The sequence below is a fragment of the Acinonyx jubatus genome, chromosome E4 (genome assembly GCF_027475565.1).
Source record: "Acinonyx jubatus isolate Ajub_Pintada_27869175 chromosome E4, VMU_Ajub_asm_v1.0, whole genome shotgun sequence".
NCBI lineage: Eukaryota > Metazoa > Chordata > Mammalia > Carnivora > Felidae > Acinonyx > Acinonyx jubatus.
In genome coordinates, this window is record NC_069395.1 from 59429042 (window position 1) to 59445626 (window position 16585).

Consider the following 16585-nt stretch of genomic DNA (forward strand, 5'->3'; position numbering starts at 1 on the left):
ATTCACTTGATACAGATTAAGTGGTGAAGGACTATTGGAAGATGATAGGTCAAGGGGAAAATGATGGTATAGATGGGATGGATATAGATGAGGAAATGAAAGGAATAAAAACTAAGCACTCTGCTAACAGAGAAGCATGAAAAGAGTTTCCTTTTCTTTATGAGTAAGTTTTGCGTTTAGATTGATAATTTTTCAATTTAAACTCTTTTATCACCTGTACATTGACTTACCTACTTTGTGGCAAGGCTTGGTGCTAATAACTGAACGTCTCAAAGATCAAGGAACAATTTTATGAACATCATTTGTTTACATTCCTTAATCAAGTTGGGGGGAAATAAAGCAGCAATGACAGTTACACTACTGTCCAATTTAGAGAGCACAAAAAGCTGGGGTGCCTGGCTCAGTTGGTAGATCATGCGACCCTTGATCTCAGGGTTGTGAGCTCAAGCCCCACATTGGTAGTGGGGCCTACTTTTAGAAAAATATGGGGGCGCCTGGGTGGCTCAGTCGGTTAAGCGTCCGACTTCAACTCAGGTCACGATCTCGCAATCCGTGAGTTCGGGCACGGGCCCTGCGTCGGGCTCTGGGCTGATGGCTCAGAGCCTGGAGCCTGCTTCCGATTCTGTGTCTCCCTCTCTCTCTGCCCCTCCCCCGTTCATGCTGTCTCTCTCTGTCTCAAAAATAAATAAACGTTAAAAAAAATTAAAAAAAAAAAGAAAGAAAAATATGGACAGAGAGCACAAAAAGTTAAATCTCAAGGGATGGGTGGGTATTAGGCAAGTGAAAGGGGAGAAGAGAATTCTACAAATGGAAAGACAGTGCTCAAAGGCATATGGAAGCCATCATTTCTTTTGGTTTGGGATCAAGACAATCTTAAAGTCATCTATGCCCTTGCTACTCACAGTAAGGCAGTGGATTAGTGGCACTATCACCTAAAAGCTTGTTTGAAATGCAGTTTTAAAAGTTTTCCAAGTGGTTGGTGAGGAGGGGATGATGCTGCACTTCTAATACAGGTAGCAAGCTGAGAAGAAAAAAAAAGCATGGAAAACGGATGCAAAATAGTCTGCCACACCTGTAGAAGAATAAGAAATGGGGTATAAGGCAGGGTAAGTGATAAGGACAAACACATAGGATCAGGGGTAGAGCATGAAAGTCTTTAATACAAAGAAACAGTATGAAGTACGTTGTGGAGCCAGTAAGTTATTTTGAAGTGGTAACATTAACTGTTTTTGGTTTAATAAAGCCCACTCTGGTACCAGCGTGGAGGAGAGAGTGGAAAAGTATAAGCCTGGAGGCCAGAACACCTTTAAAGAAACTATTACAATTCAAAGGAAGAGATAGGACTTAATAGTTGTAGAGATGGAAACTTGGAGCTGAAAAAAGATTTGTTAGGGAGTTAAAGTACATATGAGAATTTAAAGTTTTAGATGTGAAAAACAAGAAAGCAGATTGAATTTAAGCTGACAGTCTGATTCTTGAGTGGGTTATTTGGCAAAGTGTGGCTCTGTATCAACAAAGGTGGTGGGGAAATGCTTTAGTCAAATTTCTTCATAAATATCACTGCCTCAGAGAAACCTCTGGTAAGCCTTTCAAGAAAAGCAACTTTATCTCCAAGTCTTTATCCTTAAATCTACTTCTATATAGTTATTAGTACACAGCCTGTCGCTCTCTCAAGTTTAAATCCAGAAGGACAGGGGGGCGCCTGGGTGGCGCAGTCGGTTAAGCGTCCGACTTCAGCCAGGTCACGATCTCGCGGTCCGTGAGTTCGAGCCCCGCGTCAGGCTCTGGGCTGATGGCTCGGAGCCTGGAGCCTGTTTCCGATTCTGTGTCTCCCTCTCTCTCTGCCCCTCTCCCATTCATGCTCTCTCTCTGTCCCAAAAATAAATAAACGTTGAAAAAAAATTAAAAAAAAAATAAATAAATCCAGAAGGACAGGGACACCTGGGTAGCTCATTCAGTTAAGCGTCTGACTCTTGATTTCAGCTCAGTCATGATCTCACAGTTGTGAGACTGAACCCTACTTCAGGCTCTGTGCTTGGCATGGAGCCTGCCTGGGATTCTCTGTCTCTTTCCCTCTCTCTCTTCCCCTGTCCCCAACTCACATGCTCCCCCTCTCTAAAAATTCTAAAAAGTACAGTTTTAAGAAAAAATAAGAAATTTAAGTCCTGAAGGACAGAGACTGTTTTCCCTCAGGACTAAATCTATAACATTAAAAGCAATATGTGACACTCAAATAAAGATGTATTGATTTCATGAGGAAATAAATGAGAGGAAGAAAAGGAAAAAGTTAAGGGCTGAAAGGGAATGGAGAATCCACAACATGTGCTCAACATGCAGTTGGGATTTCTGGTAGATGGAAGATATTGAGGAACTCGAGAGATGTAATTGTGGAGATTTTGAGGTAAAAGCCTTCTACATTGAAGTGATAGCTGAAATCAGATGGATTGTTGGCATTACCTGGGGAAATCTGGAACAGAGGTTAAAAAAAAATCACATAGGGTTGAGACTAGTGTTTAAAAGAGAAACAATAGGTCACAGAAGGAACCTCGAGAAGATTAATCGGGGAATTAAAAATGGAGAACCAGGAAGAAGTAGTTGTGCAGAAGTCAAAGTAAACAGCGCCTCAAAAAGAAACCCTCTCTCCACTGACATCATCCTTTTGCCCTTCAAACATGCTACTATTGTAAATAACAAATGTAATAAAATATATATGATGAATTGACTTGTTCAATATTCTGTTTAAGCTATTTTAGGGAAGCAGTGTAGAAAAGAGATTTAAAACAGCTCTGGAGTTCTATTATGGGTATGACTAAGCTTCTAAGAGACAATCCTCCCCAGATAGTAACTGTAAACTCCGAACAAAATATAAAAGCAGCCACTTGGAGGCCCTGGATAATGAACAAAGGAGGCAGGTTCTGGGGGCACAGTGGGGGTGGAACTTACAAGAATGGCCCAGGGCCTGAGGGCAGGAATAGTATTGCATCCAGCAGCTAAAAACTCCTAAACCAGCAGTCTTTTTGGCTAGATGATATCATCTTTAAAGTCCCCAGGAGGAGGAGAAACCCTGTCAACCAGAATTCTATATCCCGTGAGAATATACTTCAAGACTGAAAGTGTATATACTTCAAGACTGAAAGATACTTGCATTTATAAGAAAGCTGTTCATATTTGTTACTAGTAGACCTATACTACAAGAACACTAAAGAAAGTTCAAGTTGAAGAGAAATGATACCCAAAGAAAATGTGTATCTTGAAGAAGTAACAGCAAGCACTGGAAATGGTAAATACCTAGGAAAATATAAAAGACCAGTTCTTGGGACATCTGGGTGGCCCAGTCAGTTGAGTGTCCAACTTTGGTTGATTCTGTTTCTCTCTCAAAAATAAAACATTAAAAACATTTTAAAAAACTACTTCTTTTGCTTTTAACTTATTTTAAGCAGTGATGGTTTATTTTATTATTTTTTAAGAGAGAGCATGTGCACGTGAGTGAAGGAGGAACAGAGAGAGGGAGAAAAATAATCTTAAGCAGGCTACACACTCAGTGCTGAGCCCAACACAGGGCTTGATCCCAAAGACACCAAGATCATGACATGAGCCAAAATCAAGAGTCAGACGCTCAACTGACTGAGCCACCCAGGTGCTCCAACACTGACAGTTTAAAGCAAAAAAAAATTAACATTTCTTTGAAGAGTTCACAATGCATGTAAATGTAATGCATAAGGCAATTTCAAAGGATGGCACAGGAAGAGAGAATAAATTGCAAGATTTCTATATTTTACATGAAGTAGTACAATATTAATTCCAAATAGACTGAAAAGTTAAGGATGTATACCCTCAAAATTCATAGTATAACCTTTAGTGCAGCCACTAAAAAGTAAGGGAACAAGTATATCTAAGGAGTCAATAGACACATTAAAATGGAACTCAGAATCTATTTGAATACTTGACGACATGAAAGTTTGGAGACAACAGAATTAAAAAGGATAGAGGATAACCAGCAAGATGACAGCCTTAAACACAACCTTATCAATTACCTTACATGTTAATGGCCTGAACACTGTAAAAGGCAGAGATTATCACACTGTACTTTTGTTGAGAGGCAAGATTATTCTGCCTACAAAATACGAATTAGAAAGATACAAATAGATATAATCATAAATATAGGTAGGTATTGATACCAGCTTTAGAATAAACGAAGTAAATATTGACAGACTTAAGGAAGAAACAATTCCATAATAATGGTTGGAGGTTTTCACACTCCTTTCCTACTAACTGATAAAACTAGAGAACCAATCAGTAAGGGAAGGGGAGGGTGGGCTGTAAAGAGGGAAGGAAGAAGAAAGGGAAGTTAGGGAGTGCAGGTTGAGTGAGAGAGGAATCTTTACAGGGTAATGGGAGCTAATCATGCCCCATTTATGGAGGGAAACCAAATCAGGCTTACCACCAGAGATGTGGGACTAGAATGGAGGTTACCCACCAGTGAAAGTCAATCAAAAATAACTCCAGTGGATGCTACACAATATGGCAAATAAAGCAGCCGATGCGTCATAGCGGGAGAAAGTCCTGCAGAGCAAACAGGGCCAGCGAACTTGTTGGCCCATGCCTATCCCTGCAATGTCTCCAGTATCACTGCTCCCCAGGAACCAAGTGCTCCCCAATAAAAATTTAATTCTAACTGGGGATTGATGGAAATGACAGAAAATGACTAGATATAGAGAGCTAAGGGGAGAAAAAGCATGAATACTTCCTCAAGATAAGTATGCAAAACACACTTCCCAAAGCACTAGAGGAAAATGTCAGTAAGAAAGAATAAATCAACGCAATAAAAACGAATTAAAAAATGCAAACAATAGAGAAAAATGGACATGAGTTAATAAATAACCTTAAAATTTTTAAATATATAATCATCGAAATAAAAGCATACATATAAACATAATTCTAGATGGACACAAAGTAAGAGATCATTAGCGATTTGGAAGATAGTGCCAAGGAATTCACTGAAATCATATCACACAGAGATAAAACATTTTTAAATATGTGAGAGAAGTTAGATACAAGATACACTGAGATGCCAATCTGAGAGACATCCTATAAGGAGAAACTAACAGAGATGGTAGAGAAACCAGATAATGGCAAGAGGAATGGCTGAGGATATGGAGAACTAAAGAAAGACACGAATTCTCTGCTTGAAAATGCATAACATATTCTAGGCAGGATAAATACTGATAAAGTTACACCTAGAAAAGTCAAAGTGAATCTCCAGCTACATAAAGACAAAATTTCAAGACTCACAGAGAGAAAGTATACAATGGAATGATAATTATACTGAAAGCAGATTTGTCTTCAGCAGCAATATATATTGACAAAGGTAAATAGTTCCTTTGATTTGTGTAATGAAAACAATGAATCAAGACCATTATACCTAGTTTAAGTATCATATTCACATGGAAGAGGGGATAGATATTTTCAGACACATGAAAACTAAGACTTTACTACTCAAAAACCTGGCTGAAAGATCTGCTAAAGGGTATACTTCAGCAAGGAAAAAAAGATGAAGATGAAATGAAGAGTCAGGATACAAGAAATCACAGAAATTAGTGAAATAAATAAACTCTAGATTGTAAACAGTAATAACTATAATGAGTGTGTTTATAAAGGGGACTAGAATTTTGAGTAATAAGATGAATAAGAGAAATTGAAATAATTCAAGCATGTGAAGGGTCTTGCCTTGTCTATTCATTCATTTCATTCAGAAAATGTTTATAAAGTGGACAATACATGCCAGAAACTGTTGTTAGTTTTGGGAGTAAAGGACCAACAGTAAAATGTCCTATGCTCATGGAACTTACATTCTAGTAGGGGAAACCACAAAATCACGAAAAATAATGTCAGGTGCTATGATAGTTTAAGTGGGGTGATCAATAATTTGTTCTTAGAACCAGAATACCTTTGAAGGTGCAAGCAGTACTCTTATGCCAGGGAAACCTCTATAAACTAACACCATTCCATACAAACTCTGGCCATTCTGTGTGTATGTGTTATCTAAGCTTTAAGTGCTATGATGAAAAGGAAAAGCATAAGATAGTGACATTGGATATGTTTAGACATTGTTACAAAAATATGAAATTAACTATAAGTGAAAATTTTAGGATTTTCTATAAAATAATAGAAATAACTGAAAGCAAAGAGGGAATTACAACTATTCAACGAAAGGTCAGAAAAGCAAGAAAAAGCAAAGCAAAACAGAATATGGTAAGAGACTGATTGGATGCTAGGTGGGAGGACTAAGGAAGAAAAGGAATTATCAGGACCAGGGTGCTCTGGAATCCTGTGCACCCTTCCATGTGTTACACCCATCAGCCATGATCATTTTCACTTCTTAGCCAATCAATGAACTCAGACCTTGCGAGGCTGTATTTTTAAATTTTTGTTTCCCATGAAGTGCATCTTCAATTATGCAATCAAAAGCAATAGAAAGAGGTTTAAGTTTTAAAATGGTGTGATAAAGGGAATATTTACCCTTTGTCTTCTCAGAAATCATCACAAAGTAATAAGGAGCAAAAGCACAAACTTCATCTTTGATTAAAATTAGAGGTATTGCAAACCCAAACCACAAATTATATGGAAGATCTTCCAAATGTGTGGGTATGGAAAGAGGCAGAGAAAGGATGCTCACAGAGGCAGATTACAGAAAAGGCCAGGAAAGATTTCTCTAAGATGAGGTCACATCTTTAGGTGCTAACTCAGAATCCTGTGTTTGCTATAATGTACTTTGGCCCACCAATTGGTATTAGAAGCTTCCTGTATGTGGTTTATTATTTTTTTTTTAAGCAGGGAGGAAGCCTAAATGAACAATGGGACAGACAAGTCAGATTTGCAGGAAGATGTCTATCAATACAATAAGGGTGAGAAAATTACTATGAATTGGAGTAATAAGTTTAAGAATAAGTCATGCTCTCTACATTACTTTGTAATGAAATATTTGCTAGCTTGAAACAGCCCAGTCTGCTCCCCAACACACCTCCCACCAATAGCCGGTGAGCCTCACCTACCCCTCCTAAAAATTATTTTTAAAAAAGAGAATACTATAGGACACATTTATGAATAGTACTTCAAAAATGCCAAGAATATATTAGCCAACATAAGGACCATGAAGAAGTTGGGATGCCAGGAAGATCATGTTTATAGCTTTACATGGTATATATGTGTATTTTAAAATAATATTTCTATGTGATGAAAAATTATGTGAGTTCCTCCAACTGCTAAAAAAATCATTTATGCAATTCAACATAATTCTTTATGAAAAAAGTCAGAATGATGTAAGCATGTCCTTAAAAGATCAAATACCTCAAGGCAAAGTCAGCTTTGACCATAATTTAAGCATTAGAAATGTTCTCATTAAGAATCAGCAGCAAGACCAGATGTGTACTTTCACCATTTATCACTCTTCTGATGAAAAAAAAAATCTTTTAATTAAAGGATAAAAGTGAAAGAGAGGAGGTAACATAATTTTTATTTGCTGTTTATTAGCTTATTTACTCAGAAAACAAAATAATCAGCCAAAAATTTATTAGAAACAATAACAGAATGTGGTAAATTGACTAAGTAAAATTTAATATACAGAAATCAAGAACTTTCACGTGTATTGGAGATATAACTGGGAAAATTTCTCACTTAAAATAGCAAACAAAAAAGGTGAATAGCATGGAATGAATTTAACGAATAATGTATCAGATCTATATGAAAACAACTTGAGAGACAACATGAAATAGAAAGGCATATAATCAGCAATGTCAGTATTCCCTAAATGAATCTTTAAATTTAATGCAATCCAAATAAAAATGTCAAGAGTATTGAGGGGGGTGATAAGGACTGAAGAAGTTGACTTTAAAATTCATGGGGCGCCTGGGTGACTCGGTTAAACGTCCAACTTCCACTCAGGTCATAATCTTCCGGTTCGTGGGTTCGAACCCTGCATCAAGCTTTGTGCGGACAGCTGGGAGCCTGGAGCCTACTTCAGATTCTGTGTCTCCCTCTTTCTCCACCTCTCCCCTGGTCACACTCTGTCTTTCCTCTCTCTCAAAAATAAACATTAAAATAATTTTTAAAATTCATATATAAAAACAAAAATAGTCATTAAATTTTGGGGGGGGGGGTGGAAAGGAGCAGTAGAAGGAGGAGTTGGCCCAACTATTAAACATATTAGAAAGTGACAATAAGTATTTGTAAAAGCAAAATAGTGGAAATTTCTAAATAAGGAGATAATATGCAGGCTTTAAAAAAGAAAGAATGTGGGACACTTTATGTACTGATATAAAAGATGTACAACATTTTGTTAAAAGAATCCATGAATAAAAGCTAATGTCTTTGTCATTTTTGTGTGAAAAAAAAAAAGAAGCAGAACTCTGTATACTGCACTCCCCTTTATGTAAAAATGGGGGCAATGTGATTACTGAATTCAGAAACTAACATACATAGACGATCTCTCTGGAGGCATTCCGAAGATATTGCTAATATGAGTTGCTTCTGGAGAAAGAAACTGGTGGCCTATGGGATAGGTAAGAGAAAGATCTCTTCACTGTTACATCCTTTGGTTCTTCTGCATTTTGTAGAATTTTGAAAAATAAGTCAATATAGAAATATTTTATAATTTTTGGAATGTGTCCCATTTCAATTAGCAAATGCCACCTATCTGGTCACTTCTGTTGAATCAAGAAGACAATATGCTTTGGGTAATTTATGATGCCTGTACATCACTATAGCAGCTCTATCAGATATCCTCCAAAGCGAAGATCAGGAAAATTCTCACATTAGACCATTATGGGTATTTGCAAGGGTTGGAAGCCAACTTTGCTTGTCTGTTGCAGGAATGAAAAAAGAAAAACTCAGGAAAAAAAATCAGGGTGGTCGGTAGGCCACTGGACACATTTTCTCCTATGGTGGTCTGGTGTTCTGATTGTTACAGTAACATTGGGCTTTTTATTTCACAATGGCCCATTTTGGTAATTTTTATGCAAAACCCCATTCACTTCAATTTTGGAGTTAACTTCATACAGTTCTCATTGTCTTTATGTAAATGTTTCTAATTTATGGCTATAATCCTACCATACACTGTAAATTTTCCAGAGATTAACAACACTTTCTGATCCATGCAATGGATCACAGGACCAACCCTCTCCTTACAATGTAATCAACAATGAGATTTTTCTGTTGGTTTGAGGCTTTTGGAGTTAGAAACTGGCAATATGCTTAAGCCATGTTATAGCAAGCCATATACAGCTCCATAATGTTATTTTCTATCCATATATTTCACTTGGTAAATGCTATCTGTCACTTAGCATAGCAAAGGGTGAGAATCAAGAATTTTAATATTTAGTTTACAGACTTCCAGGACAAATCCAGAAATAGACCCCAGCACTAGAGTGCCTTCTAGCTAGCACACGGAAAAACAGACGTGTGGTGCCTATGGTAACACCAGTTGTATATTGTTTGGCTCCTCAAATAAAACAAAAATTAGAAAAAAACATATACTACCACAAAATAAAAACAGAAAGCAAAAAACTATAAGATGTAAATATTTGGATAACTCTCAAACCTTTTTGCTGAACTTTCAAACATAAAATTTAAACTTTCCAGCCTTGATTAGACACCCAATTCATAATCTGTATCCAGTACCTACTCCCCAGACATTAGCAATCGCATCTTTCTCATGGCTACACTTTTGTTAGATGAAGAATGTCCTGGCAACAGATTTTACGGATGGAAGTAGTGGTTAGGAACCCTTTATGCGTGCCAGGTTTTTAAACACACTTCTTTCCTTCAGGATTGGAGTTGGGGCTCAAGCCAACAGTGCTTCATCAGGAAGGTTTGGCATTGCTCAGCAGAGAGATGCATGAGACAAATGATAGATAGAAGCATTGTGCAGAACAAGAGGGGTTCAGTGAAATGACAGTAGGGCCCCACTTTCTATATCAGGTAGTGAACAGACACTGCCTGGGGACTGTCACTCATTTCCTTTATTCCTATTCTTTTTAAGGAGTACAGTTGACCCTTGAGCACAAACAAGGGGGTTAGGGGTGTCAACCCTTGCAGTCAAAAATTCACATATAACAACTTTTTAACTTCCCCAAAAGTTAAGTTTTAGTAATCTGCTGTATTGGAAGCTTTTTTGATAACACAAACAGTTGATTGGCACATATTTTCAATTTTGATTTAATTTAATTTATTTTTTATTTTAGTACAGGTAACATACAGTGTTATATTAGTTTCAGGTGTACAATATTGTGATTCAACAATTTCACATCACCCAGTGCTCGTCACAACAAGTGCATTCCTTAATCCCCATCACCCATTTCACCCATCTCCCCCATCCACCCCCCCCCCCGCCCGGTAATCATTAATTTAATCTATAAAGTTAAGAATCTGTTTCTTGGTTTGCCTTTCTCTCTCTCTCTCTCTCTCTTTTCTTTTGCTCATTTGTTTTGTTTCTAAATTCCACATATGAGTGAAATCATATGGTATTCGTCCTTCTCTGAGTGGCTTATTTCACTTAGCATTATACTCTAGCTCCATCTATGTCATTGCAAATGGCAAGATTTCATTATTTTTATGGTTGAATAATATTACATTATATATGCATCCATATATACATACATACACACATATGTACATATACATACATACACATGGCCCATTATGTTTATGTATATGTATATATATGTATGTATGTAATTATGTATGTGTACGTGTGTGCGTGTATGTACATATGTATGTATATACCACATCTTCAGTCATTCAGTTTTGGATGGACACTTGGGCTTCCATAATCTGGCTATTGTAAATAATGCTATAATAAGCACAGGAGTGCATGTATCTCTTTGAATTAGTGGTTTTTGTATTTGGGGGATAAATACACAGTAGTGTGATTACTGGATCATAGGGTAGCTCTATCTTTAATTTTCTGAGGAATCTTCATATTGTTTTCCAGAGTGGCTGTACCAGTTTGCACTCCCACCACCAGTGCAAGAGGGTTATTTTTTCTCCACATCCTCTCTAACACCTGTTATTTGTGTTTTTCATGTTAGCCATTCTGACAGATGTGAGGTGATAATCTCATTGTAGTTTTGATTTGTATTTCCCTGGTAATACATGATTTTTTTCATGCGTCTGTTGGCCATCTGGAGGTTGCTTTTTTTTTTTATTGTTACTTTGCTGTGCCAAATCTTTTTTTTTATGTAGTCCCAATAGTTTATTGGACTATTATTATCCTCCCTTGCATTAGGAGACATATTAGAAAAATGTTGCTATGGTAGATGTCAGAGACATTACTGCCTGAGCACTCTTCTAGGATTTTTCTGGTTTCAGAACTCACATTTAGGTCCTTAATTCATTTTGAATTTATTTTTGTGTATGGCATAAGAAAATGGTCCAGTTTCATTCTTTTGCATGTAGCTGTACAGTTTTCCCAACACAATTTGTTGAAGAGACTTTTTTTTCCCATTGGATATTCTTTCCTGCTTTTTGAAAGATTACTTGACCATATAATTGTGGGTTTATTTTCAGGTTCTCTATTCTGTCCCTTTGATCTATTTTTGTGCCAGTACCATACTGTTTTGATTACTACAGCTTTGTAACATAACTTGAAGCGTGGAAATGTGATGCCTCCAGCTTTGCTTTTCTTTTTCAAAATCTCTTTCATTATCTTGGGTAACTTGTGGTTCCATATAAATCTTGGGACTGTGATGGAGGAGCCAAGATGGCTGAACAGCCTGGAAGTTTTTTGCGTCTTGCATCCATGAAATATAGCCAGATCAACACTAAACCATCCTACACACCTAGAAAACTGACTTAAGGATTAACACAATGATCTTCACAACCTGCACCACAGAACTCAGCAGGTATGCGGTGAGGAGAGGAGAACTGGGGGAGAGAGAAGATGCAGAGGGCAGGGAGCTGTTTTTGCTGGTAGAGAGAGGGTGGAGATGGGGAGGGGAGAGTATGGTAAAAGCACCCCTCCCCCCAAAGCAGCTGGAGACAAAGTGGAAAAGCGGAAACAGCCTCATGGACTGAACTAAAAGAAAAAGGAGAGAGGAGAGGGTTTAAATTCCATTAAGATTCTATAAACAGAGGGAGCGCAGAGTCTAAAACTCTGCAGCTTAATACCTGATAGTGCTCTGGTGGGAAGGGAAACTCCCCAGGAGCAGAGTGAAGTTCGTGGGGTCTTCAGGCCACATGGAGAGAGGTGCTTCCCCTGCTGGGAGGACATTTGGTAGAGGTGGTGAGGTTTCTCCATGGGCAAAGGTCCCAGCATACCTTGGAGAATGGCCATATCCACTGGTGTTGGAGCAAGGATGTTAAAGGTGAAGGCTGGCACCAGATGTGTGCTGTGATTTTCCATAATCCCTGAAATGCTGTTGCCACACAATCATGTGAACTTTTTCTGGGATGGGCTGGCACCCAACCACAGTCTCTGGGCATCAGCAGCAGCATGGTCCCTCAAACGTTCCTGGGTGCAGCTGGCACGTGGCCATTGCTCAATGAGACCCTACCACAGAGGGTCAGAATGGGTCAAAACCACAGTCCTTCAGAAGTGAGGGGTTGGGAAACACAGCAACATCTGAGATAAAACTCAGGAGGGAGGAGCCGCCTGGCATCCTGATGGCTTGATCACAGACGGTGTAAAAGTGGAGAGTAGATGGAAGCCAGAGACAAAGGACAGGCTTGTGATTGCTGATGGGGGAAAACAGAGTTTCGATACTAGAGACTGGATAGCTGGGTGACACCATTTTCACCGCTCCCGTGCATGCACATACACACAAGTGCCACAACAGTCCACCCCAGTAAGCTAAGCAGCGCCATCTAGTGGAGAACGGAGTTGTTACATGAAGACTCGCCCAACTGGACCAACCTTGCTCTTCAGGAACACCACAAGTTTCTCTGCCTGATTAGTTTATGGACTATAAAGTGCTTCATAGTTTAACTTCTAGGGGAAATGATGTAATTTCAATCATATTTCAGTCTGTTCACTGGTCAATCTATTCAATTTTATTTTTTGTTCTTTTTTGTTTCTTTTCTTTCTTGAATACAAAAAGAAAAAAATTATTTTTATTTTCAATTTTTATTAAAAATATTTTCTTTTTTTCTACTGTATTTTTTACTTTTTTGTAATTTTTTCAAATTCTATTTTACTTCCATCATTTCATTTTACTCTGTTTCATTATATTCATTTTTTCAAATTTTCAAACACTTTTCTTTCTTTTCTCTTTTTTCTTTTCTTTTTTTCTTTTTTCCCATTTTTTTCTCTAATCTATCAAGCTCCGTTCAACACCCAGACCAAAACAGACCTAGGATCTAGCATTATTTATTTGATTTCTGTGTATGTGTGTGTTGTTTTTAATTTTTTAATTTTATTTTTTTACCTAATTAATTCCTTTTCTTCCTTCAAAGTGATGAAATGAAGGCATTCACCCCAAAAGAAAGAGCAGGAATAAATGACAGTCAGGGACTTAATCAACTCAGATACAAGCAAGATGTCTGAACCAGAATTTAGAATCACATTAATAAGAATACTAGCTAGGGTTGAAAATAGATTAGAATTCCTTTCCACGGAGATAAAAGAAGTAAAAGGTAGTCAGGAGGAAATAAAAAATGTTGTCACTGAGCTGCGTTCTCGAATAGATGCCATGGTGGCAAGGATGGATGTGGCAGAAGAGAATCAGTGATATAGAGGACAAACTTATGGAGAATAATGAAGCAGAAAAAAAAAGAGAGACTAAGGCAAAAGAGCACGATTTAAGAATTAGAGAAATCAGTGACTCTTTAAAAAGGAATGACATCAGAATCATAGGGGTCCCAGAAGATGAAGAGAGAGAAAAAGGGATAGAAGGGTTATGTGACCAAATCATAGCACAAAACTTTCCTAATGTGGGGAAAGATACTGACATCAAAATCCAGGAAGCACAGGAGACCCCCATTAGATTCAACAAAAACCGACCTTCAACAAGGTATATCATAGTCAAATTCACAAAATACTCAGGCAAGGAAAGAATCATGAAAGGAGCAAGGGGAAAAAATGTCCTTAACCTACAAGGGAAGACAGATCAGGTTTGCGGCAGACCTATCCGCAGAAACTTGGCAGGCCAGAAGGGAGTGGTGGGATATATTCAATATGCTGAATGAAAAATATGCAGCCAAGAATTCTTTATTCAGAAAGATTGTCATTGAAAATAGAAGGAGAGATTAAAAGTTTCCCAGGCAAACAAAAATTAAAGGAGTTCATGACCATGAAACCAGCCCTGCAAGAAATTATAAGGAGGATTCTCTGAGGGGAGAAAAGACAAAAAAAAAAAAAAAAAAAAAAAAAAAAAAGATCAAGGGCAACAAAGACTAGAAAGGACCAGAGAATACTACCAGAAACTCCAACTCTACAAGGAACATAATGGTAATAAGTTCATATCTTTCAGTACTCACTCTAAATGTCAATGGACTAAATGCTCCAATCAAAAGACATAGGGTAACAGAATGGATAAGAAAACAAGATCCATCTATATGCTATTTATAGGAGACTCACTTTAGATCTAAACACACATTCAGATTGAAAAGGGATGGAGAACCATCTATCATGCTAATGGTTGACAAAAGAAAGCCGGAATAGCCATACTTATATCAGACAATCTAGACTTTAAAATAAAGACTGTGACAAGAGATGAAGAAGGGCATTATATCATAATTAAGGGGTTTTTCCATCAAGAAGACCTAACAATTGTAAACATTTATGCTTCAAATGTGAAGCACCCAAATACATAAATCAATTAATAACAAACATAAAGAAACTTATTGATAATAATACCATCATAGTAGGGGACTTCAACACCCCACTTACAGCAATGGGCAGATCATCTAAACAGAAAATCAATAAGGAAATAATGGCTTTGAATGACACACTGGCCAGATGGGCTTAACAGATATATTCAGAACATTTCATCCTGAAGCAGAGGAATATACATTCTTCTCCAGTGCACATGGAATGTTCTCCAGAATAGATCACATACTGGGACACAAATCAGCCCTCAACACGTACAAAAAAATTGAGATCATACTGTGCATATTTGCAGACCACAATGCTATAAAACTCAAAATCAACCACAAGAAAAAACTTGGAAAGGTAACAAATACTTGGAGACTGAAGGACATCCTACTAAAGAATGAATGGGCTAACCAAGAAGTTAAAGAGGAAATTAAAAAGTATATGGAAGTCAACGAAAATGATAACACCACAGCCCAAAACCTCTGGGACGCAGCAAAAGTGGTCATAAGAGGGAAGTATATAGTAATACAGTCCTTCCTAAAGAAGGAAGAAAGGTCTCAGATACACAATCTAACCTTATGCCTTAAAGAGCTGGAAAAAGAGCAGCAAATAAAACCCAAAACCAGCAGAAGACAGGAAATAATAAATATTAGAGCAGAAATCAATGCTATCAAAACCACGAAAACAGTAGAACAGATCAATGAAACTAGAAGCTGGTTCTTGAAAGAATTAACAAAATTGATAAACCACTAGCCAGTTTGATCAAAAAGAAAAAGGAAAGGACCCAAATAAATAAAATCAAGAATGAAAGAAGAGAGATCACAACCAACACAGCAGAAATAAAAACAATAATAAGAGAATATTTTAAGCAATTATATGCCAATAAAATGGGCAATCTGGAAGAAATGGACAAATTCTTAGAAACATATAAACAACCAAAACTGAAACAGGAAGAAATAGAAAATTTGAACAGGCCCATAACCAGTAAAGAAATTGAATTAGTAATCAAAAATCTCCCTCAAAACAAGAGTCAGGGCCAGATGGCTTTCCAGGGGAATTCTACCAAACCTTTAAGGAAGAGTTAACACCTATTCTCTTGAAGCCGTTCCAAATAATAGAAATGTAAGGAAAACTTCCAAACTCTTCCTATGATGTCAGCATTACCTTGATCCCCACATCGACAAAGACCCCACTAAAAAGAAGAACTATAGACCAATTTCCCTGATGAACATGGATGCAAAAATCCTCAACAAGATATTAACCAATATGATCCAACAATACATTAAAAGAATTATTCACACGACCAAGTGGGATTTATACCTGGGGGGGCAGAGCTGGTTCAATATCTGCAAAGCAATCAATGTGATTATTCACATCACTAAAAGAAAGGACAAGAACCACACGTTCCTCTCAATAGGTGCAGAGAAAGCACTTGACAAAGTACAGCATCCTTTCTTGATAAAAACCCTCAAGAAAGTAGGGATAGAAGGATCATGCCTCGATATCATAAAAGCCATATATGAAAGACCCAATGCTAATATCATCCTCAATGGGGAAAAACTGAGAGCTTTCCCCCTAAGGACAGGAACAAGACAGGTATGTCTACTCTCACCCCTGTTATTCAACATAGTATTGGAAGTCTTAGCCTCAGCAATCAGAAAACACAAAGAAATAAAAGGCATCCAGATCGACCAGGAGGAGGTCAAAATTTCACTCTTCACAGGTGACATGATACTCTATATGGAAAACCCAACAGATTCCACCAAAAAACTGCTAGCT